This window comes from Orycteropus afer, unplaced genomic scaffold (genome assembly GCF_000298275.1).
Source record: "Orycteropus afer afer isolate SDZICR_OR568_19922 unplaced genomic scaffold, OryAfe1.0 scaffold00132, whole genome shotgun sequence".
In the NCBI taxonomy this organism is placed as follows: Eukaryota; Metazoa; Chordata; class Mammalia; order Tubulidentata; family Orycteropodidae; genus Orycteropus; species Orycteropus afer.
In genome coordinates, this window is record NW_006921719.1 from 8,048,719 (window position 1) to 8,074,602 (window position 25,884).

The following is a 25,884-nucleotide window of genomic DNA, read 5'->3' on the forward strand; positions in this document are numbered from 1 at the left end:
TGGGACCTTGGTTATTTTGCAAAGAGACATGGGTACTATGCTCTACTCTTTTCAGACACTGTGGTCTGAGAATGGCCGGCTTGCTGGCACCCGTGTCATCCATGATCCTGCAGTTTCCACACAGCCCATCCACTTTCTGCCAGTTCTTCCCTCTTCCATTCCATCAGCCAGGCCTATGAGCTGGGCAGCTTCCCTGAGTGGCCTGCCCTCAAGCACCTCCAAGCACCTGGCTGTACCTGTGAAATTTGGCTGGATCAGAAGGAGGCCATGGTGTCAGTGGCCCCCTCAGTCCTGGCTGGGGTCCAAAGGTCCCACAGGAGTGACTGCTGGATCTGTCCTGTCAGGTGCAGGTGGCAAGCCTTCACCCCAGGAAGCAGCAAGTCCCATGGCAGAACCTCTCAGCGTACAGAGGTGCCAATGACACTGTGGCTCTGCCTCCACCATGAAAGGCTGGCTCAGCACCTTGTGGGTCCAGGGGCAGGGCTCAGGCAGAAGGGACAGAGAGCAGCAGTAACAGGAAAGAAACCAGGAAGGTGAACCACCTGTTCTGCAGCATGAACCAAAGGGGAGGAACCTGGGTTCTAGGTCCATGAGGCCTGATTCCCACCCTTAGCCCAAATCTCCCTGGAACTCAGTCTCCTTGTTTATAAGGTGGTAATAATGATAGGAAAAGGCTCTACCAGGTATTGAGCCCTTCCTTTATGCCAGGCATTGCACCTGATGAAATCATGTACCAAAAGCATATAATTTCAATAACAAAACTCATTTCTATATGAGGAAACCAAGACATAGAAGAGTTGGGTGACTTGCCCAATGCCACCAGATCCAAGAGAGAATACGTGGAATTTGGGTTTCATTCTTTCTTGGGTTGCAAGGAAATGTCTGTGCATTTAATTCAGATAAGCCAAACCCACAGCCAGTGAGTCAATTCTGATTCACAGTGACCCTACAGGACAGAGCAGAACTGCCCCACAGGGTTTCCAAGGCTGTAAATCTTTACGGAAGCAGACTGCCTCATCTTTCTCCCACGGAGACCTTTTGGTTAGCAGCCAAATGCTTTAACCACTACACCATCAGTGCACCTTAATTTAGATAAAGGAGATAAAATAAATAATGTGTTTGGTAACAAGGCTGGTGCAGAGTGAAGGCCCAATTAATGATGCTGAACAGGTTTTAGCAGAGCTTCTAGACCAGGGAGGCCTGGCAATCTACTTCCAAAATCAGCCAGTGAAAACCCTATGGATCACAATGGTCCAATACGTAACTGATCATGGGGATGGTGCAGGGCTGAGCAGCATTAAATTCCACTGTGCACAGGGTCACCATGAATTGGGAGCCAACTTGAAGGCAGCTAACAACAACAGCACTGCCATCACTATCATCATCCACTCCGTGGATTTGGTTGGTGCTGGCTCCTCATGGGCCATAAAGAGCCCCACTCTCAGGAGTGACTGGAGAGACAAGATCACAAATGTGAAATAGTAGTGCAAAACACAGGATGGGAAATAAACACTACATGTGTGGGGCACCGCAAAAGGACAAACTAACTTCTTTTTAAACTTAAGGAGCATTCTTCCATATCCACTGATGCTTTTGGTGCAATAAAGCATGGTGACTCAGTAACTCAGAGCAGGGGCTTTGGAGTCAGGCTGCTGAGTCTGACGCTGGCCTTGTTACTCATGGCTCACTTGTGTGTGCCTCAGTGGTTCCTAGTCCCTAGAGCTGTTAAGAGGTTTAACTGAGACCATCAACCCATAATGATTCATGGTTCAGCACACAAAGGTTAGGCAGAGAGGTCCAGGGACACCTCGGACAGGAGAAGCTGGTTAGGATCCCCCCCCCCCCCCCCCCCGTTCCAGTAAGACCCAGCTGGAGATGATGAGTGCTTGTCCCAGGCTGAGGGCCCGGGCTGGAGAAGTGCAGGGGACAGGGAAGCAGGTCACAGAAGGTGCCACATAGGAGGGAGGTGAAGACAGTGGCCTGGACTCAGAGCCTGCTCCCTCTCTTCCATCCTCACAGCAGCCAGGGTGAGTGAGTCATCCCGGGCCTTCATCCCAGCCGAGCCCCTGGCGGCAGCCGCCTCCTGAAGCTGATGCCATAATCAACATTTATTTTGCAGTCACCCACACACCCAACTCGAGTACGGACTGATGCCAGGAGAAGAGTCAAGAACGTTTCTCTCATTCACGTAATGCCTCCATCTATCTCCTGGGGGGAGGGACAGCTGGCAAACGTTCAGGCTGATCGTGTACACAAGCCGACATCAACACATGCAGCCGGCCACACAGGCTATAATCAGCAGCAAGCAGGAGCTGCGAGCAAATCCATTCTCTCCTTAGTCACCCCACAAATGGCTCTTTCATAGACTGAGCTCAGGGTAGGACCCATGAGACAGGTGGGAGCCCACGATGTACGCTCGAGGACCTCATAGTCTGGCTTTGGGGAAATGAACACAGGAAAAACCCACAATGTGGTTGTGATGAGGGGCTCAGTGGGTCTGGGGGACAATGACCCATGGGGGGTGTTGGAACCATATGAGTGGATGATGGAACCACATGAGAGGGGGATGTCAGAGCCACATGAAGGGAAATTGGAACTAGGTGCTGGCTGGGGTCTGTACATGACCAGAAGTTAACAGATTAGGAGGCAAAGGGAGTCTTTTGGCTGCAGCCTGGAGGGATGGTGTGAGGAGGACTGGTGGGGAGAGACAAGAAAATAGAGCAAGTGGGTGGGAAGGACAGGGATGGGAGATGGCAGAGGTTCCCAGACTGGGAAAAACAGTGGGAAAGGCAGAGACCTAGGAGTTGGGAAGTGGGACCATTTAGGGCAAAAATGAGACTGAAATTCAAGTGGTGGTGTAACTCAAGAGCTACAATAGCTTTAGTGGTGGTGACGATTATAAAACAAGCAAATATCTGGCTTTTGCTAAGGTGTGATCTTAGTTGAGTTGTCTGAGTTGAGGGTTTTCACAGGACTCTCTTCAATGTGGGAACTGCCTGTGTCTCTGAGGCCCTCTAGGCAGGCCATGGAGCAAAGGGTGGGGTCTAGGCACAGAGCACAGGAGGCTCTGAATCAGTTTGGCTACCTCCTGGCCGTGTGGCCTTGGGTAAGTTGTTTCATCTCTCAGAGCCTCAGTTTCCTGCAGTTGTATAAGGGGGATAACAAGATGGTGGAGGAGATCACATAAATAAATTGAGTAGAAGTACCTGGCATGGGGGCTGGTATTTAATAAATGGTAATTTCTTGCCTCTACCATAGCAGTTTGTGTACACACACAATATGGGTCACCTGGGGCCCCAAAATATTTGGCATATTCTTATTATCACTACGTATAAACCAAACAAAACCAAACTCACTGCCATCGAGTCAGATCTGACTCATAGTGACCCCTTCTTGGGTTTCTGAGGTGGTATCTCTACAGAAGTAGATTGTAGATTGCCCAGTCTTCCTCCTGAGGGTTTGAACTGCCAGCCTTCTGGTTAGCAGTCAAATGCCTTAGGCACTATGCCACCAGAGCTCCTTCACTACATATATCTGTAGTAAATACCATGTAGGAGTGTTGAAAGGATGAATATTTGGAAAAAGTAGCTGCTATGTTTGGGGGTGGGGGGACCAAATCTGGTAGAAGGGTAGAGATGCTGGAAATGAATCTGGTCTCCTGGAAGGTTCTTGCTCAAGTTTTTGTCCCACATGGGAGCCCCTTGATGGCCAGGGGATGGGTGCTCATGTGACCCCAGTGCCTATGGGGCTGTGCCCTGGTCCAGGTCCTGGGGAAACCAGGGCATAGCGTGGAGATGGGGGAAGGTCTTTTCTGGTGGGCCTGTAGAAATCCTTGTCACAAATGCTGTTTCCTTTTGGAAATTTTACAACTCATCAAGGTTGACAAAGTACTGGTCTGTGAGGATTAGAGATAATAATTAAAAACACTGGGAGTGCTTCTTAGAACAATCAACCATATGAGATCAAAAGAGTAGCATTTGCCCAGGGATAAAGCTTAGAAGGCAGGAAGGGACAGGAAAGAAGGATGAATGGAAAACTATAAACAGAGGGAGGAAGTGGGAAGAGCACTGTTACTTTGTGGGGATTGCAGTCAATGTCACAAAACAAGATGTGTGTGAATTATTGAATGGAAAACTTATTTGCCCTGTAAACTTTCATCCAAATCACAAGTTTTTTAAAAAATAAACCCACAGACTGTTTGGAAAGTACTTTTACAGTCCAGGCTCTGTAGTTTGAACGCCTGAATTCAAATCTCACCTCTACTATTTTCCTAAATGTAAGACTGTCTCTTCGTATTAAACTGAGTGGCACTGAGAGTTCCTTCCTTATTGGAGGATTAAACTCATTAAAATATGTCAAGTGCTAAAAGCAGAACCTGGCAAGCCTGTATGTGTTTGTACTATTTTCAGTATTCAGTAACTCATCTGGGGCCACACAGGTAGCTACTGCAAGAGCTGATATCAGGTCTCAGACTCCTTTATGGCAATTCAGAGAAATGATCACTAGGCTCCTCACCATCCCAGAAACTGGGACCCAGAACAGGCCTCAAAAGCCTGTTCACTGATCCAGACTCTGTCCCCTGCCGCCTTCACGCTTGGAATGAGGTGCCTCCAGCCTCACCCAGCTCTCCTCTCATCTCCAGGCCAGGCAGCTGTGAGTGCCTTAATGGAGAGTAAGGAGATGTTGCCCAAACTGGAAAAACCTGACGGCCAGCCTGCGTGTGCTGGTAGGCTCCTTTAGGGTTTGTAGGTGAGTTCTGCCCAAACTGTGTGGGCATCCTGAGAAGACCAGAGGGGTCCTTTCTAGCTTGGCCCATGGCCTTGTAGCCCCAGTTTCAGATCTCTGCTCAAGGAGAGATCTCAGTCACCTCTATCCCTTCCCTAGAATACAAATCCCAAATGTCCTAGAATACTCCCTGCTAAGGGAGCACTAGTGGCGTAGTGGGTAAGGCATTTGGCTGCTAACCAGAAGGTCAGCATGGTGGTTCAAACTCACCAGCTGCTCCACAGGAGGAAAATGAGGCAATCTATTTTGGTAAAGATTTACAGCCTTGGAAACCCAACGGGGGTTGCTGTGAGTCAGAATCGACTCAGTGGCAGTGGGTTTGATGCTACCTTTAACTTCAGCCCATCTTGTCTCTCTCACCCAGAACCGGGGGGGGGGGGGCGATACAGCCTTCCCCCCAAACCTGCCGAGCCCCAGGCCCTTGTCCTCTGAAACCCACTCATGTCATCCATGCAGCCACCAAACCTGTACATAGTAGGTGCTCAAAATGCATCTTCTGAATAAACCATTCTTAGGGGATTCAGAAGGAGCTCTGGTAGCATAGTGCCTAAGGCATTTGACTGCTAACCAGAAGGTTAGCAGCCACTCTGTGGAAGGAAGACTGAGCAATCTACTTCTGTAAAGATTTACCGCCTCAGAAACCCAATGGGGATTGCTATGAGTCGGAATTGACTTGATGGCAGTGAGTTTGGTTTTGGTTTTGGAGGGGATTCAGATCATCTCCCTCATTTCAGCATCCCATGAGCTGATCACTTGGCACTTCCCCCAAGAGTAGTTCCAGTGATCTTTAAGGTGGTGTCAGACCCCAGGGTGCCTTTTGCTGTAGTTACCCTAGACCTCACTGCTCATGTCCCCCCAGTTGCCTTGGTATCTGGCTGCATCACTGCCCCTTCCTGCTCCTGCTGTCTTCCACCTTCCCCCACAGACATGGCTTGGACTCTGGTCCAGTTTTCCTTGAAGAGGATACTGTACTCCCTTGGATGATATGTGTGTCCTGAGGGGCAGGGCATAGAGCCCTCACATTTGTATGGGGCTTTACAGTTTACTGAGTCTCTGAGTGGTACAAATGGTTCATATGCTTGGCTGTTAACTGAAAGGTTGGAGGTCCCAGTCCACTCGGAGGTGCCTCACAAGAAAGGCCTGGTGATCCACTTTAGAAAAGTCAGCCATGGAAAATCCTTTGGAGCACAGTTCTACTCTGATACACACGAAGTTGCTGTGAGTTGCCAGTTCACTGTGCTGTATCCAGTCCCCATCAGTTAACAACAAATCCACTTCGCACTTCAACATTTACCGAGGGCCTACTACAGGCCAGGACTGTGCTGGGTGCCTGAGGAGGAGACATGGACCTGCCCTCGGGGAGGCTCCCACTGACCCCAGACCTCTAGGCTTGGCACCTTCACTCCTCGCTCCACATCACCCAGCCCAATGGTGCTGGGACTCTCGTCCCCTACCCACCCCATAACTGCCAAATTACATCATTACATAACTGTCAAACCACTGAGAATCACAGCCCAGCCAAGCTGACACATAACCTTAACAGCCAGTGTTACTCTTGCCTCACACCTCAGTGTTTGTTACTGCCAGATACACATTAATATACAAAATAGTTGGATATTAGATTTCCTTACTATGGTCGTAAAGGTGAAATGTCAGATAACGAGATAGTTGGTAAGTGAAGAGTAGGTGTAGTCAGGCCACCACGTACAACTACAACTCACACAGACCACAAAGAGTAGTGGCCCCCAGAGTTGTGCCAAATGATGGCTCTGACTGTGGTCTGTGCACACAGGAGTGGAGCCCTGCTTAAGGGACAACAATCACTATGATAACCAGGCATATATCTGAGTGACAAGCTATGTCAGCTCTCAGGGGAGGGGTGTTAGGCTCATTTCTATACATGTAAAGACAAATAAAGAAGCCAGCAAGAGACAAACTGTTTTGTTTTAATAATCCAGGACAATCTGAATGAATGTTCTGGGTGACATTTTAAGATCCCTCTGACCAATGCAAGAAGCCCTGGTGGTGCAGTGATTAAAGTGCTTACCTGCAAACTGGAAGGTCAGTGGTTCGAACCCACCAGCCACTCCTTGGGGGAAAGATGTGGTAGCCCGGTTCTGTAAAGATTACAGCCTTGGAAACCCTATGTGGCAGTTTTACTCTAATCTACAGAGTTGCTATGAGTTGGAATTGACTTGACAGCAATGGGTTTGGTTTTGAGGTTTTCAGGCCTATGGGTGGGACATTTACATCTCTGTCAGAAAGGATATGTCAACACAGCCTACTGACCCAGAGGCAGTGGGATCCTTTATCTGGTGAGGGTCATATCTAGCTTGGCCACCTTCCAGCCTGCCTCGGGTAGAGGAAGACCTCTTTTTCAGGGTTATCAGTCCAGCCAATGTGGAGCCCATCACCTGAGCTCTCATGACGAGGATGTGCTGTGCAGGGGCTTGAGGACTATCCTGCCATGTGTGAGCCCACCCTTCTTGCTCATGCTTAGCCCCTGCACTAAGTTCTCACGGCCTCTACTGAGCCCTCCTTTGGTCAGGAAAGCTGACACTAGACACCAGGTTCCTGTCAGAAGGAGGAAGGTCTGAGTACCTGTATTCACCTTTGATGATCCTCAACTTCATATCAAGTACCCCCGCCCAGGGCAAGACAGAGGGGGAGACAATCCCCAGGGCCATGTCTGAGAACTGCATTCTGCTAGCCAGGCCATTCATCAACAATACCTGGTGACTTGTCCTGGATTTCTCAGCAAGAACAGCCTGATCTGTGAGTACCTGCTCATGGGTGTCCAGCAAAGCCCCTTCCCAAAGCCTCTTCCTTCCCAAAGAAAAACGGTTGCCTGCATAGTAATTTTCTTTCTCCATTTAGAGAAATGGAGAGAAATGAAGACACTCACATCTCCCTCAAATGAACTGACTTCTCTACCCATCATTTCCCCTGAAAACAGAAGTGCTATTCAAAAAGAAAAAGAAAAAAAAGGGGGGGGGGTACTGAATAGAAGAGGAAAAAGAGAGCGAGAAGAGGAAAAAGAGAGTAAGAAGAGAGTGCTCCCTGAGGGAGATGGTGAGAGCTTAGAATGAAAGGCAGAAGTGAAGGGAAGGAAAGCAGAGAGACAAAGGGGAAGGGGAAGAGAAAGACAGAGGCTTTGAAAGAAAGAATGTTCCAGCGTGAATACAGCGTGCTGGGGAGAAAGGAGTGCTTGAAAAGGAGCAGCCGATGCAGTGACCCGTCATTCACTGAAGATGCCAATCACAGAGACAATGCAAACCCTTCTTTTCTCCTTCTCTCCTTTCTGGTGAGAGAGGGAGGGAGAGGCCGAGAACTGGAAGTTAATTCCTAAAAGTACAAAAAATAAATTCGGTCCCACTGGACAAACATCAATCAGCTGCTTTAAAGGCTTCTCCCGAAACTTGCTATATCCACTGGAGAAATGCTCCCTCTTGGGAGCACAGGCCCAGCGGCCACCAGCTTTATTCCTGGGTCCCGCTGCCCCTGTCTAGCCCGGGCTGCCTGGCTATGGCCACCCTCTTATAGTCCTGGGTGAGGGAAGCCCCATGCCGTGAAGTGGTAAGGGAGACTGGGCCTCCATGGGAGGCTCTGCCCTCTGGGTGTCTGGCATTCTCCTGCTCTGGTCTGAGAGCAGGTAGATTACCAAGTAGGTGGCAAAGGAGGAGGGGCCTGAGTGAGGCAGAAGCTGTCTAGCTGGGGGGGTGTCTGGGTGGCTCACAAGGCCAGCCTGGGCTGTGTCACCAGTTCTCCTGCTGCGTGGTACACACAGGAGGCGCCTGGCACAGGAAAATGTGTGAAATGAATGATATTCTGAACGGGCCCTGGTACGAATGTCCACTAGGGGTACTGGCCAGGCCCTTGTTCCCAGAAGGCATGGGGGAGTTAATCCTTTTCATTGGCTGTTGACTGCTTGATCTGTATCCCTTCTCATGAGGGAAGGGGCTCTGTTGGCCATTGGGGTTTGTCTCCACATTAAAGATCAGCACTTTTCTGAGCTAACTGAGTCCCAAAGACTTCAAAAACTACATCTGAGAGAACTCAGCTGCTCGGAAAAGTGCTCCAGAGAATCCAAAGTCTCTCCTCTGGAAAAGGCCTGGATTTGGACTTCCTCCTTTCCCTCCTTCCTGCAGTCAGGCATCAGCCATGTCCTGGATATCCATCGTGGGCTGGGCCTGTGCTGAGCTCTGGGAGAACCTGGTGTAGAAGCCAGACGGGCTTCCCTGCCCACACAGTGCCTAGTTTAGTGACCAGATGTCCCTTGGAGACCAGAGGTGGATTTCCCTGGTCCCCTTTCTTTGTCTTTCCTTTCCTTGTTCTTCCTTTCAGTGCCCAGTGAGTCATGGGGAAATCTGAGCAGAGGTCACCTTCACTCAGAGGTTTCTTTATGCTTCTGATCATTCAAACATTGGGTAATGAGAAATCCCTGGGAGCAGAGAGGTTGAGTGGAGGAAGACTGATTGGTTTATTGATTGATTGACTGAGCCAGTCTCAACCTCACTCATCTACTAAGCATTGACTGGTGCCGAGCTCAGTGGTGTCGTTGGGATTATGCTTGAGGCTACTCCAGTTGGGGAAAGGTTGTTATTAGAACAGGCCCAGGGGGCCTCCAAACCCAACAAGGAATCTAGAGACAAGAGTCACCTGGAAAATACAAAGGAGCTCAGTCAGGGTGAGGAATTTAACTGAGCCACCAGGAACATACCACCGCTATTGCCTTTCTTTCTTTCTCTCCTCCCAACACTATTGCATTTCAATTCAACAAATTCAAATTTCAACACACACTGAGCACCTACTACGTGCTAAAGGAGCCCTGGTGGTGCAATGGTGAAATGCTCAGCTGCTAACTAAAGAGTTGGCAGTTCAAACCCACCAGTGGCTCCATGGGAGAAATGATCTCGTGATCTGCTCCTATAAAGATTCCCTTTCACCAAACTGTCATCAAGTCAATTCAGACTCATAGTAACCCTATAGGAAAGAGCAGAATTAGCCCATAGGGTTTCCAAGGCTATAAATCTTTACAGAAGCAGATAGTCTGTGGAGTGGCTGGTGGGTTTGAACCATTGACCTTTTGGTTAGCAGCTGGCTTTAACCACTGCATCACCAGAGCTCCTTGCCATAAAGATTACAGCCTAGGAAATCCTATGGTACAGTTCTACTTTGCCACATGAGGTCACTATGAGTTGGGATCAACTCTACAGCACCTACCAACAGCATGCCAGCTCTTATGTATTCCTAGGCATACAGCAGTAAACAAGACCCAACCCTCAAGAACTCTGATGTCATAGGTATTACAGGCAAGAAAAGAGGCAATTACAATTTAGTGTGGTAAGGGTTATGACAGAAGGGGAACAGGGAACTGTGGGGGACATGTGGGAGGGGCAGTTCTGGGTGAGGGATAGATCAGGGAAGCCTTTTCAAAGGAGGTGTGCCTTGGAGTTATTTTAATATATTAAAATGAATTAAATTTTCATTTGTCTTGAAAAAGCTTTAGAGATACCTTAGTGTCTGGGGGGTGAGAGGTGGAAAGAGAATTGATCAATGAACTGATAGGACGTTTGATATATGTTTTCCGGATCTGTTGGTGTGTTGGGAAAAGAGGGATAGATACAGAAAAAGCAAACCTGATGAGAAAGAAAAAAGGCAATGATTAACTTTTTTTTTTTTTTTTTTTTCAAGCTTCTCTTTGGGATCCTTCTTTATTTTTTTATTGTGATTTGGGTGAAAATTTACAGAGCAAATTGGTTTTCCATCGAACAATTCATACATATCATGTTCTGTGACATTCATTGCAATCCCCACAATGTACCAGCACCCTTTCCACTTCATCCCAGTGTTTATCATTTCCCTTTGTCCTTCTTTCCTATCTCCTCCTGTCTTCTTAGTTTTATCCCTGTGTTTCTTGTTTTTGTTTTTTTTTTTTAAAGATGAAATCATAGTTCAGTGCTAGGCCCAGCAGAGAAGAGTATTTATACCATGGATTTAACCAAAAATTGTGATACAACAATATTAGTAGGAGAGGAAAGGGACAGGGTGGTGGAGGAATAAATCCCTACCTACAATAATATGGAGGCAATAGATAAAGTCTAAAACTGGTAAATCAATAAGGAGCAGACTAGCTGTTATTTGCCATCGAGTCAGACCCGACTCATAGCGATCCCTTCCTTGGGTTTCCAAGGCAGTATCACTACGGAAGTAGATTGTCCAACCTTCTTCCGAGGAGTGGCTGGTGGGTTTGAACCCCCCCAGCCTTCTGGTTAGCAGTCAAGTACCTTAGGCACTATGCTACCAGAGCTCCTGTGAACAACAGATTGCTGTTGTTGTTATGTGCCATCAAGTCAGACCTGGCTCATAGTGACCTCTCCTTGGATTGTGGAGGCAGTATCACTACGGAAGTAGATTGTCCAACCTTCCTTCCGAGGAGTGGCTGGTGGGTTTGAACTGCCAGCCTTCTGGTTAGCAGTCAAGTGCCTTAGGCACCATAACAACAGAAGGAGGAGCTAAAAGAGTTGAAGCTAGTTAAATAGTCTGGAGAGCTGGAATGGAGTGGAGTGAGGTGGGGAAGGGCCTACTGCTTTAACATCACAAACCTTTCAGTACTTATTTGACTTTTAAAAAATGACGCATATGTATTACTTTGATAAAAACAACAACAACAAAATTACAAGCAAACACACAAACAAAAAGCTTGCTAAAGGAGTTCTTGCTAAATTAAATTGAGATTACTTTGAATTCCTTTAGTGTATCCAACACAGAAACAGAGAGGGCAGCATGCTTGTAAGTTTATGAAACTAGAAATTTCCTTGAGAAAGAACAGAATTTAGCAGCACTTTGAACTGGTTCTTCCCAGTTCAGTCATAGCTGATGAAGAAAACTGGAACGGATCTGTATTTGTAAAATGTGGGTGAACCGGAACAAGAAACGAAATGGGTAAAATTACGGGTCAATGTCCTGCTAGAAACTTAATCTCCCTCTTAGAAAACAAGCTTGCATAGCAACCAAATCTCTTGATTGGCAGAGTTATAAACAACAGTGCCAGGTTCAAAGATGGTGGCCAAGCATACTTTGAGCATACGTCCCTTTCCACAGTCCTGGTAATAACCCAGTTTCCTTTATCAGGCTCCTGGAAAGGGCTAACTATGTCTCTTCTGAGCATCCCATACCAGGGCTAAAACTTGTAATTTTCCAATTCTGGTTACCATTCCACATTACCCAAATTTTAAAAGTTGGGTCTGTTCTGATTTTGCTGGATCGGCCACAATTGAACCAGTACAAACTGGTTTGAAGCCTTGGGCTCCTACTCAAGGTACCACAATTAAGTAGAATAGAATGGAAAGACAGTACATTAGGGAGAAGGGAACCCTGCAGAATATTGGCACATGACTTGAACAACAGAATTCCAAGGACTAGGGATACCTCCTCAGGAGACCCAGAGACCAGGATATGGAATCCTCACACATGGGGTTCAGATCTTCAGGAAGCCAGAGAAAACCAGTTGCTACTGGGTTGATTCTGAATCATGGCCAACCCAAGAGTGTCAGGGTGGAATTGTGCTTCATAGGGTTTTTAGTTGCTGAATTTTCAGAAGTAGACTGCCAAATCCTTCTTCTGAGGTGCCTCTGCACAGACTCAAATCATCACTGCTGGTTAGCAGCCAAGCATGTCAACCATATCTACCACCTAGGAACTACAAGGAATGCCAAGGAATGAGTATTAATACAACCAACTTTGGAGAAAGCAGAGCAATCTGCACAGTGCACAGGCCTAAAGTTTGAGCCTCCTCACCAAGCCTGGACCTTGCACAGCCATCAGCCTAGTGGCCCCCAACCCAAAGCCCTCTTACACTCTGGCATGTGCACACACACAGCTGCCTGTCTTCTCACCAGCCACTTCTGCTTTATGTGATGGTGTTTTCTAGGCCTTTTAAACTTGAAACACAGAGTAACAACACTCTACTTGTCCAGGGGATCTCTTTTCTGGCAACCTCAGATACCCTAAAGGAGTGGAGAGTTGTGTAGTATACAAAAAAAGCTCCCAAAAGCCCAGAATTCAATCTGATGTGGGTTGCTAGGAACATGATGCTCAGAGAGGAGCCTTTGGTGTTGCAGTGACTTTTCCTTTCTTGGGAGAGAGGCCCTCACTTGATGCCATGTGACGCCATTCTAACTAGCTTAGTTATCTGGTTTCCCAGATCCAGCAGATACAATTTGCAAATTAGGATAAAGGAACAGGGAGATGGAAGAGGGGCAGCTGCTGGAGGCTGAGAGAGTTGATAGGCAGAGCACAAACTGAAAAAACATCACAAAATTGTACCAGAGCCACTCAGAATGGGGCAAGTAGCTCCAACCCATCAAAACCTCAGTTCAATCACTAAAGCTCATGACCATGACTCAATGTCATCATGACAGGTTAGATTACATTAGATTGTATCCAATATTCTCAGTCTCAGACTCAGGAAAGCATGTGTATGTGTTGGGCCTATAGCTGAGGGATGGTAAGACTGGCTTGTAACTTGCAGTGGGGTAAGAGCAGCAAAGGCATCATCAACTCTGCCCAATTTCCCAGCTGCCACCGCAGCACAGAGTGGTGCAGAGAGCTCCTTAGTGGGTCAGAAGGGCTGGGTTCTGGTCTCGTTTTGACTAATCTCTTGGACCTGGGTATAGCATCAACCTCTCAGAATCTCATCCATAGAATAAATAGAATGCCAGGTAAGGCTTGTTGTGGACCAAGTGACATGATCTTTATAGTCAACTAAATTACACACCAGGAGCTCTGGTAGCATAGTGGCTAAGGCACTTGACTGCTCACCAGATGGCTGGCGGTTCAAACCCATCAGCCACTCCTTGGAAGGAAGGTTGGGCAATCCTACTTCCGTAGTGATACTGCCTCGGAAACCCAAGGAGGGGTCGCTATGAGTCAGGGCTGACTCGACGGCACATAACAACAACAACAACAAATTACACACCTCTGGGTGGACTCAAACTCCCAATGTTTTGGTTAGCAGTCAAGCATGTTAACCATTTGCACCACCCAGGGACTCCAATACTACTGAACCCAAACCAGACCAAATGCACTGCCGTCGAGCCGATTTGACTTATAGCAACCCCTCTTTGGGTTTCTGAGGTGGTATTTCTACAGAAGTAGACTGTCCAGTCTTCTTTCCAAAGAGTGGCTGGTGGGTTTGAACCACCAGCCTTCTGGTTAGCAGTCAAATGCCTTAGGCATTATGCGACCAGAGCTCCAAATGCTACTGAAGCCACCTCTTTTCCTGATAGCTGGACAGGACACTCTTTGACTTACACAGGAGAAGGGAACAAAGCAGACACTCCCAACTGTGTATCCTCTAGCCTTAGGACTTCCTTGGACAAATGAAGCAAGTGTCAGGTGATCAAAAGTATAACCTGAACATACTCAATCAGAGAAATCCAGAATGTGGGACATTCTACAAGACAGTAGGCCTGTGTGGACTTCTCCAAGTTAGTCACACACACACACACACACACACACACACACACACGGAACTATTCTGGATTAAAAGACACTAAAGAAACAGAGCAACAACATGTAATACACAAGCCTTGTTGGAATCAGGAAAAAAATTGATGTATTTAGGAATGAAGCAGCATGGTGTCTGCAACTTACTTTTAAATGATTCAGCAAAACCATCTGAAAGAGAGTGAGATAAAGCAAAGGCAGAAAGATATTATCAATGGATGAATCTAGAAGAAGGTGCTTAACTTTTCAAAATAAAGTTATGCAAAAAACAAATGGCATAGGCAGGTTATGACTTGTTATTTGGATCTGCTGGGCCAGCTTTTGCATTTTTACCCAACCTGCCCATCGCGGACAGTGATGTGCTTGTGACACGATTCCCAATCTTCATGGCTCCCACAGAGAATAAATGTGTACTACACACTGGGTAAATAGGCAGGCTGTTCAAAACCAGCCTTTGGTACCAGCCATCCAGACCCCGCCCAGTCCAGCTGCCTGAGGGGCAAGGAGGAATCAATACCTACGCACACCTTAGTGGCTGCAGTATGCTGGCTGGAGAGCCAGGTCTGGTTAAGGGGTAGATAAAATACCCTAGAGATACCATACCACCTGCTTCTTTGCATCCTCATCAAGCCTTCCCCTGGGGGAATTACTCACTTCTTCCTGAAACTTTTTATTGCTCCGGAAAGTCCATATTTCAAGGCTTATGCTTGGGCCCATTATCTGCAGTAGATCCCTGTTCTTTGAGGGCAGACACCCTGCCTCCCTCATCTTTAAGTACAGACTCTGATCAATCACAGGGGCTTGAGAACTGCTAATTGTTAACATCCCCACATCTGAAGGACAGAGAAAAGGATCCAGGTAATGGAGACCATGAGTCTATAAATGCTTCAACAGTTGAAACCATGTTCCACATGTCAGACATCACTAAGATGGTAACATTCTAGCTCAGCTGTGATCCCACCCCAGCCAGAGCAAATGGTAGAGGCAGAATCCTGGCTCTACCACTCTACTTACTCACTGCCAATCAGGCTCTGTAACCTCTATTGAGCAAGGTCTCTTCCAGCTGACTCTAGGGGCCCCTCTCTGTTTAGTGCTCACTTACTTCATTCATTCATACATGGGATCACTATGAATTCGTACTGACTCAAAGACAACTGGGTTACTTCATTTTGCCCTGAGAGCCATGGGCAGAATGAACATGGCATCTTCTCATCACCAGATAAGAGTCCCAGAGAATTCCTGTTTTGGGCTCTATCATTTGGGAACAAGGATAGGGCAGGTAGGTCCTACAACCTTCCTAAAGTGCTCAGAGGATCCCCACTCCTTATGGCTCTGGGGCCCTCAACACTGTGGTATACTATAGTCCTGGGGAACAAACACAAACACCCAGGCTGGGCCCACCCCAGAGACTTGGCTATTTCCTCAAAAAGCTCTTCAGGTATTTCCAGTGTGCACTAGGTTGAGAACTACAGTCCCAAGGGGCCAGGCTTTTAACCCAGTTCCCCTTTCCTGGTCACTCCTGAGACCTGGCCTGACTTCCCACCTTCAGTCTTGAGTATCCTTTGCCTGGAATGTTCCTCTTCCCTTCTTTCCACCTTCCCAAGCATTCTTCAGGTGTGATTCAAATACCTTTTTCTACAACTCAGGGACCTTTCCTCCTGAAGGACAGGAGAGTTTCCTGATGTGCGGGACTGTAGACAGTGGCTGTATATGGTGGTCCCCGAGGCAAGGAGGGCTTTGATGGCCTCATGGAGGGTCTGGGTACCATTCTCAAGAAATGAGAAGGGTTTTAGGCAAGGAAGTAACATGACCCAATTTATGTTTTTTGTTTTGAAGATTCTTCTGGTGACTGCGTGGGGTGTGGATAAGGGAGGCCAGCAATGTTCCACTGGGCTTATCTGCCTAACCCTTTAATACACCCTGATTGGCCTCCCCAGTCTACACCTGCTGTGAAGCTGCTGTCCTTGGGAAAGATGGTCAGTTTCACCAAGGCTTGTGAGGTGGGGGAGGCCATCCATCACCAGAGAGAATGCAGTAGGCTTTCTTTCCGCTGCGGCCAGTAGGGCTGACAGCTGACTGTGGGGAGGAGGCAGAGAATACCTCGGCTAACAATGAGAAGTTATTCTGGGCTCCCAATGGGCAGAGACCATCTGGACAGAGCCAGGGCGGATTATCCAATAAGCAAGGTAAGCATGGGCTTATCTGTGCTTACTAATTAATCTGTAGTAAACAGTTTCACATGATTAGTAAGTAAGCACAAAAAAGCCCATGCTTACCTTACTAGATATTCTGTCCCAGGGATTGTAAATTTGAAAAGTGGCTTTGATTCTGTAGGAAGGTGCCGTGGGGTTGGGAGACAGAGAGATGCCAGCCATACCCAGATGGAGAATCTTTGTTGTGGTGAAAATATGTAAAATCGCTCACTACAGGAGCTCTGGTAGTGTAGTGCCCAAGGCACTTGACTGCTAACCAGAAGGCTGAGGGTTCAAACCCACCAGCCACTCCCTGGAAGGAAGGTTGGGCAATCTACTTTGGCAGAGATACTGCCTTGGAAACCCAAGGAGGGGTCACTGAGTCGAGTCCAACTTGATGGCAAATAACAACAACAATGGATTAGTGAGTAAGCACAAGTAAGCCTGTGCTTACCTTGTTTATTGGATAATCCGACACTGGCCAGAGGCCACTGAAAGGGTGTCCGTTGGTGGAGAAGACCCTTGTCTCTGAGCTACTTCAGAGAGAGGCTTCTCAAACTCAAGATCCCTGTGCCCACCGTCATTGAAAGGAACATTTAAAATCCAAATGAATGGGTGGGAAATGTTCTACAGCAAACATGGGAAGGGTTTTCCCCTAGAGATAAAAGCAATGGAAGAAAGGAAATAGAGGTGGAGGAAGGGAGGGAGGAAGAGCGGCAGGAAAGGTGGAGGGGGAGAGAAAGGAGGGGGAAAGAAAGGAGGAAGGGAGGGAGAGTTTCAAAGCTTCCTGAGAAAAGGGAGAAATAGAATAAAGAAGAACAAAAAGGAGAAGCAGAAGTCCTTTTCACTTTGAAACAGAAGTCACTCCAACCTTTGAGAAAAGCTGGCTGTGGAATGGGGTGGGGAAAGCATGTCCCAGAACTCGAAGATGGTTTGCATGGAAAGTTCCTGTTCTACCAAAGAAAAGCCCGGTTTTGCTATCCTCAGAAGCATCAGAACTTTGCCAGGCTGGGAAATACTGACCTCAGGGCCGGCTTCATGGGTGTATGACCTGTGCAGTCAGTCACACAGGGCCCCGGCCTTGGAGTCATGCTCCACTGTCCCTGTCTTGACATTCTCAATCATTTGTGAACAAAGGGTGCTGCATTTTCATTTTGTGCTGGGCCCTGCAAATTATGTAGCCAGTCCTGACTGACCTTTGCAGAGGACGTTTTTGCTAGAAGGGCGGAAGCAGGAAGGCAGTGGGCCGGCTCTGTGTTTGTTAACCAAACACACGTCCTGGCGCTATTGACTCAGCCACCAAGTATGAGCAAGTACAGGCTTCCCACCTGGCCACACAGCTGGGCCTGGCATAGGGCAAATGTGTGATGGGCTGGGGGGACTCTGTAAAGTGCAATTGGTCAAGAAGCTGTAAGGGTCAGGCACACACAAGGCACAATGGCCCTGACCCTGTCCCTGTACTTGAGAAGCAAAGGTGGTGCTGGCATTGAAAGCCAGCCTGATAACACTCACCTCTCACAGTTAGCTCTTGGGTGGTGGTGGTGGGGGGGGAGCAACTGGGTGAGTCTGTCCACCTCTTTGAGCTGCTGGCTTATCTGTCAAGAATGAAGCTGTCATGTCTGTGGAGTCAATGGTAGGTCAGAGCTGGCAATCCCAGATGATCACTGGTACCCCACAGTCAGAGGGCTGGGGGTGTTTGGGACCAGGACCACAGGCTTGTACTGCAGCCCTCATACCACCTACCAGGGCTGCCTGCTGTGGGAGGCAAGGGGATCCTGCCAAACACCAGGGCCATGGTCCTGTGGCTAGCGCAGCCTCCTCCTCCAACTGTGCCCCTCCCCCTCTGCCCGGCCCTTCACTCAAGGGCCAAGGTGCAGGGCAGGGGCCCCCAAATCCCAATGCCTTATTGGCCTCTTGCCCTGAAGACTAAAGGCAAAAGTCCTCCAGCACCCCTTCTACCAGACAGGAAATCCTGGGGTCTGCTGCCCAGGCCTTGGCTGCCATTTGGGGTCCTTGCCATCAGGCTCCCTCCTCTGAGCAGGCAGAAGCCTAACAAGTTCATTTCCAAGGGCTTGCAATTCAAATGATCAAAATCTCTTAGTCTCAGCCCAGGGAGCAACACAGAAGAGGCCTAAATCCCCAGCAGGTGCCAGGTGTGTAGAGGAAACGCACCTGCAGGCAAAACTCCAGGCAGCTGGAACTCAGGCGCCCCACCCACAGCCAGAACAAAGCCAGGCTCAGAAGGCCTGTGAGGGTGTTCTGAACCTTAGGGTAGCAGGAGGGCAAGTGGGCCTCTTAGGTGGGGTAAAAAGAGCAAGCCAGAGAAGGGGGAAGCCACACAGGGGGCCCAACCCTTGCTACTAGGGAGGAGCCTCCAGGAACTAAGTTAATCAGCAGGAAACCATGGCTGTTTCCTGAAGCCCCCACCCCTAGCATGGGCACAGAACACACACACACACAGGAATTCGGAAACAGGCAGGGCAGCTGGCAATTTCCTGGGGACCCACAACGTAATCCACTTTTTCAAATAATGTAAGCAAAACAACACAAAGACACCTCCCTTTCCTCAGTGGAGAGCGAATGTGCAGCCCCTTCCATGAGTGATCTCATTTAAAGCTTGCACAAAGACCCTGAGGCATAGAGAGGGAAAGTCAGTGGGCCAAGGTCACACAGCTAGTACATATTCATGTTATCAAACTTAGGGTGGCAGGGCTCTGGAGGCCCCTTCATAAATCACTTAATTCCACTTGAACCAATGATGAATCTCTCTCTCTAGGCCCTATGACCAAGGCTTAAACGAATTCTGAGGGACAAGGCATAAAGGCTCACAATAGAATAACCCAGGATCACAATAGGAGGTCCTGGATAGTGTGGGAGAAAAATGTGGAGCAAAATTCAAATAGTAAAAAAAGACCAGGGTTACTGATATGATAGAGACTGGTGGAACCCTCAACACTATATCCCTTAGACACCCTTCAGACCTAGAACTGCACCCACGCCCTGTGGATCCACTTTGAACCAAATAATAGACAGGCCTATAACGTGAACAATAGCACCAGGAAAGTCCACACTCCTTAGAACAATCAACCATAAGAGATCAAAAGCATAGCGTTTGCCTGGGGATAAAGTTCAGAAGGCAGGAAAGGATACAAAAGATGGCCAATTGGAACAGTAAATACAGGAAGGAAATGGCAAGGGAGCTGATCCATACTGCAGATTGCAACCAATGTCACAAAACAAAATGTCTATGACTTGTTAAATGGAAAATCAATTTTCTCTGTAAATTTTCACCCAAATCACAACAAAAAGTTGAAAAAGAAAAAAGAATAGCCCATTGGTGGCAGCACCTCCTTCTATTTAAGCAGGACTGTTGGGACTTCAGGAGCTCTGGTGGCACAGTGCCTAAGGCATTTGACTGCTAACCAGAAGGCTGGCGGTTCAAAACCACCAGCCACTCCTCCGAAGGAAGATTGGGCAATCTACTTCCATAGTGATACCGTCTCAGAAACCCAAGGAGGGGTCGCTATGGATCAGATCTGACTCCACGGCAGTGGTTGTGTTGTGTTGTGTTGTGTTGGGACTTCAGGCCTTGTGACTTGGAGGATGGGTGAGGTAGAAGGTGAGAAGGATTCTATTACTCCGCCAATTCTATTTCCACTTTTTAACTTCTAAAGCTTAAAGGCACACTTCCCACTGCAAATATCACACTATTTAATATACCCAATCCTTCTGAAACTTTCCGTAGGGAAGGAAGAATTTATTTATTTATGTATTAAGCCCTGGCAGACCTAACACTGACAGGCAGCTCCTGGCCCCTGTAACCTGCCATGAGAAGTAAATGATACCCACAGATAATCTGCCTTGTTCAAGATTCAGCCCCCAGTCATGCACTTGGATGTCAAGTCAAAGTCAAACTATAAAAGTTCCTAAATATTATGTTTAATTTCTATACAGGTAGTCACCAACTTATGACAGCTTTGAGTAATAACAAAGTGCACTTATGACTGACTTTTTTTTTTGGTATATTTTATTGTTAGTATACATTCCTGGGAGGAAATTACCGGAAAATTGCATGCAGGGCATGTGGAAAAAATGGCTGAGTTATATGAACACACCTCAAGCATTTGATCAAGATCAGTGGAAAAATCGTCCATATGGCAAGAACACTGAATTTAGAACTTGATATTGCTGACATGGAACAGCTCATAGATCATGAAGAAGGGGAATCAACAACAGATCAGGACTTACTGGATTTTGAAGAGGAAAAGAAATGCTGAAGAAAGAAATAATGAAGACAAGGAAGGAGAGAAGTTGTCAAAAAATTTTACAGTGAAAGGATTACCCAAAACACCCACTGCCATTGAGTTAATTCTGACCATAGCGACCCCCACTGGTTTTCCAAGGTGGTAAATCTTTACGAAAATAGATTGCCCTATCTTCCTTCCACAGAGTGGCTAGTGGGTTTGAATCACCAACCTTCTGGTTAGCAGTCAATTACTTTAGGCACTGTGCCACCAAAGCTCCTTAGTGAAAGGATTAGCTGGTGTTTTTCCTAAACTAAAATCAGGGACTTCAGTTGCTTGAAAACATGGACCCAAATGCTGATTCCTTTGCTAAAGTCGACAGGCAGGTTCAGGAAGCAGTGAGATGTTACCGTGACGTACATAAAGAATAAAAACAAAAGAAGCATACAGACAACTCTTACTAATTTTCTGACTAGAAATGCCATCCTCATTCCCAAGGATAATTCAGATTATCCAGAACCTTCCACAAGTGGAGTTATTACCACAATTGACTAAACAACACTGTCCAACTCATCTTCATCATTGGAGTAAATTTTTATGATTTGTGTATTTTTGTATCTATGAATATATGTATTGAGAGCTCTGGTGGTGTACTGCCTAAGGCATTTGACTGCTAACCAGAAGGCTGGCGGTTCAAACTCACCAGCCACTCCTTGGAAGGAAGGCTGGGCAACCTACTTCCGTAGAGATACCACCTCGGAAACCCAAGGAGGAGTTGCTATGAGTCGAAATTGACCCAACGGCAGTGAGTTTGGTTTTTGGTTTATGTATGTATTAAAATATGGTTGCAAGTTTATATGTAATGTTTCCAACCCCCCAAAGACAAATAAAGATCAGATTTATAATGATACTGATGAGAAAAGGCAATAGTAATGAAAACTAAAAAAAAAAAAAACAACCCAGAGGTATTCTATTTGTGTTAGCATTGACCTATAAGGAAGTTGCTAGAGTGGAACCCTGTTAAGTCAGGGACTACCTGTACTTATCTCCTCTTGGCAAGTAACACTGTGCAGAATAGCATGGGTCCACAGCCCATAATTTTGAGAGGCAATGGCCTGAAAAAACCAATACCAAAACCAAACCTGTTGCTATTAAGTTGATTCTGACTCCCCATGACCCCATGTGGGTCAAAGTAGAACTGTGTTCCATACGGTTTTCTTTCTTTAAAAATTTTATTTTTTTGTTGTTCTTGTTTCTTAGGATTTCAATGCTGACTTTTCAGAGGTAGTTCACCAGGACTTTCTTCCAAGATTGCCTTGGGTAGGCTCAAACTGCCAACCTTTGGTCAGTAGTTGTGTCATTAACCCTTTGTGCTACCCAGGAACCTCCAAGAAGTATGATAGGGCTTATAAATTATTTAAAATGCAGATTTATATATTTCCTCTTAAATGAAAATTCTAGTCATGAGTAAGAGAGCCCCAAATCCGCCCTTCCTTGATATTTCAAACATGCATCTTAACTGTCATTTTTTGGGGTCATTTAATTTTCACTTGCCTTTCCTTTTGCTTAAAAACAGAAAATACATTTAAGTTTCTTAGGTGCTCTTGGAATTTATATTCAACTGCTTGTGGCCTGCTGAACTCCATGGAGCTGAGGTTAGCAGGGAATGTTCTGTCAAATGAGAAATTCACAAATGCTCAATGCACAGTATAATATCTGTGATCGTTAACTATGTTCACAGCCTTTGGCCCAATTTGTCCACTAGCAAGACTGACACCTATGAGTCTCCTAGAAACCACCTGAGGGTGTTTTAAAATGTAGACTCAGGGTGTCAGGCTGGGCTTCAGCATCTGCATTTTAACAAGCTCCCTCCCACTACCCACTGCCATCAAGTCAATTCTGACTCACAGTGACCCCCATAGGGTTTCCAAGGCTATATAAATCCTAAGGAAGCAGACTGCCTTGTCTTTCTCTTGCAGAGTGGCTGGTGGGTTGGAACCACCAAGCTTTTGGTTAGCAGCCCAATGCCTTAACCACAGCACCACTGAAGCTCCTAGCAGGGAATAATAAATGATGTGGATTCTGAAGATGCTCCCATTGCTTAAGAACCAGGTTATGATGGGATATGATCAGTGACTCAAAAAGTTTGGTCTTGGTGTAGCAAAACAAGCCCAGACAAACAAACAAAACCAATTGGACTAAACTTCTTTGGGGCAACTTCTGTGGAAAGCCCTGGCTGGTGTTGAGACCAGAGCTCTAGTTGTCTAGAACTTTCTGTAGGTCCTTAGGGGAGTCACTTAACTTCTCTGGGCTTCGGATTTCCTCAAAGGAAATAGGATCAAGGAGAGCACTGCTTCTCAAATGCTCCTAGAAATCATTTGGGGATCTTGTTAAAATGCAGATTCTGGTCCAGCAGTTCTGGGGGCCTACAGGAGATTATGTGCTTCTAACTAGCTCCCAGGTGATGATATCACATCCTTGCTTCTCTGCAGGGTGCATTTCAATCCCTTGAGTCTACCTTTAGCTGCTATACCCACATGGCTTAAATGGTCTTTTTCATTCAGTGAAATCAATATATTGGATTAAATTCAGAACCATCATTCTCACTTACGAACAAAACTACCACTACCAACTGTCAGGTCCACAACCTCATGAGATAAGCCTAAGTCACCAATTCAAATGATTATTTAAAAATAGAAAAAGAAAAAGCCATTCTGCTTTTGTTAGTATCCATTTGTTATGAAACAATCCATCAAGCAATTTTGAAAAATTTGAAATAACCCATTTTGCAGCACTCTGTACTTCTGAAAATATGCCCACTTCCTGCTAGATGTATGGGATCTGAGGCCAGTGGGCAAGCTCCATCCAGTGGGGAAGGGGGTCTCATGTTCTCCGCTCAGCTGGCTCTGCTTGGTATCTCTTCTCCCCTGCTGGTTAACTCCAGGCACCACACTCACTCTCTGGGAGGCTGTGTTTTCAATGAGTGGCCAGAGGCTGGCACATAGTAAACACTCAACTAACATCAGCTGTTTTTGTTCATAGATGAGGAAATCAAATCCCAGAGACCTGTGATTTTCTGCAAGTCAAGCTTTTGGCAAAATCAGCACTTGCTCTGGAACCTTGCCTCTTTTCTCTGTGCCTCAGTTTCCTCATCTGTAAAATGCAGATGATAATATTTGCTCCTTCTTGTTTGCAAATGCACTTAGCATGGTGCCTGGACTTTAATAAGTATTCAATAAATAATAACTGTTTATATGATCACTTTTATCAAATTTGAGAACCTGAGAATGACAAAATGTGTTCACATCTGTACCAACTGCCCTGGTGATGAAGGGAGTGGTGGTTCAGTGGTAGAATTTTTGCCTTCCATATAGGAGATCTGGGTTTGATTCCCAGCCAATTTTTATTTGAGCTACCACTAGGCTGCCAGTGGAGGTTTGCATGTTAATATGATGCTGAACAGGTTTCAGAAGAGACTAAGGCAGAGTAGGAAGAAAGGCCTGGTGATCTACTTCTGAAAATCAGCCAATGAAAACCCTATGGGTCACAATGGTCCAATCTGCAACCTATCACAGGGAGGGGATGGTGTTGTATTATCATTTCATTCTAATGTGCCCGTGTTTGCCATGAGTTGGGGCTGACTCAACAGCAGCCCTGGAGATACTGAACAGCCAGAGTGGTGCCTGTCCTTTGGTAGGATCTTGCTGTTTGGATCAGGAGAATTTAACCTGCTGTCATTGAGTTATTTCTACTCACAGTGACCCTATAAAGAGCTCTGGTGGTGTAGTGGTTAAGTCATTGGGCTGCTAACTAAATAGTGGTTTGAACTCACTAGTTGTTCTGTGGAAGAAAGATGAGGCACTCTGCTTCCATAAAGATTTACAGCCTTTGAAACCCAATGGAGGTTGCTATGAGTCAGAATTGACTCGATGGCAGTGAGTAGTGACCCTATAGGACAGAGTAGAACTGCCCCATAGGGTTTAGAAGGCAGTAAGCAGAATACAACATCTTTCTCCCACAGAGAGGTTGGCTATTGGGTTCAAACTGCTGGTCTTTTGGTTAGCAGTTGAGTGCTTTAACCACTGTCCAACCAGAGCTCCTTCAAGAGAGCTTACTCAAACCCCAAACCAAACCTATCGCTGTGGAGTAAGTTTTGTCTCATAGCGACCCTACAGGACAGAGTAGAATTGCCCCATAGAGTTTCCAAAGATGTAATCTTTACAGAAGCCACATTTTTTTTTCCCACCAAGCAGCTTGTGGGTTCAAACTGCCAACCTTTTGGTGAGAAGCCAAGCACTTAACAACTGCACCATGAGGGCTCCTCTCAGGAGAGCATACCACTCTGTAAACCCCTCACCCCATGACCCACACACCTGGCCTGTGTTTGCTTTCAGGGAGACCAGCTGGCGGAAGCTCTCTGCAAACATGTTCATGAAACAAGCCCCTCAGAGAGGTTTCCTTGTGGGCACTCGTCCAATACACATTTATTACATCCAGGCCTGAGGCTGGGCACTGGAAAATAAAACAGCTGCAGTAAAGAGCCTTCCTCTTCCATGAGCTTACAAAGCTGTAAAGTGGGTACACACTGCTTTATCTAATGAAAATGTTTTCATTATAAAAAGAAGTAAGATGATGTATTATTACAAAGAGTTTGGAAAAAATGGAAGGGAAAATTAATAATCCTTCTCATGCAAATACAACCCCTTCTTGTGTATTTCTTCCTAGTCCTTTTCACGCTTGTGGTTTTTACATGGTTTTGATCATGGTGTGTACAATCTGGTGTCCTGCTTGTTTTCCCTGAACTGGATGCCACAGCAATTTTCCATGTTGCATGCTCATAATCAATCATCCGTGTTCATAATCACAGAGAATTCACATGAGTGCACATAACACCATTAGCTACCCATTCCCGCACAGGGTGGGGGGTGGGGCATTCAGGTTACTTCTAATTTGTCCGCACTGCCCCACAAAACAACATCATGCATGCATGCACAGAGAAGCTGAAGAAAAGAGGCAAATGTGTAATTTGATGGTGTCAGACAGGCCTGGGTTGAATAATGCTGCTGTGTGAACATGGGCAAGTTACTTAACCTCTCTGAACCTCACTTTCCCATACAATGGGTGTAAATCCTCCTTCATCCAATTGAGGAGAG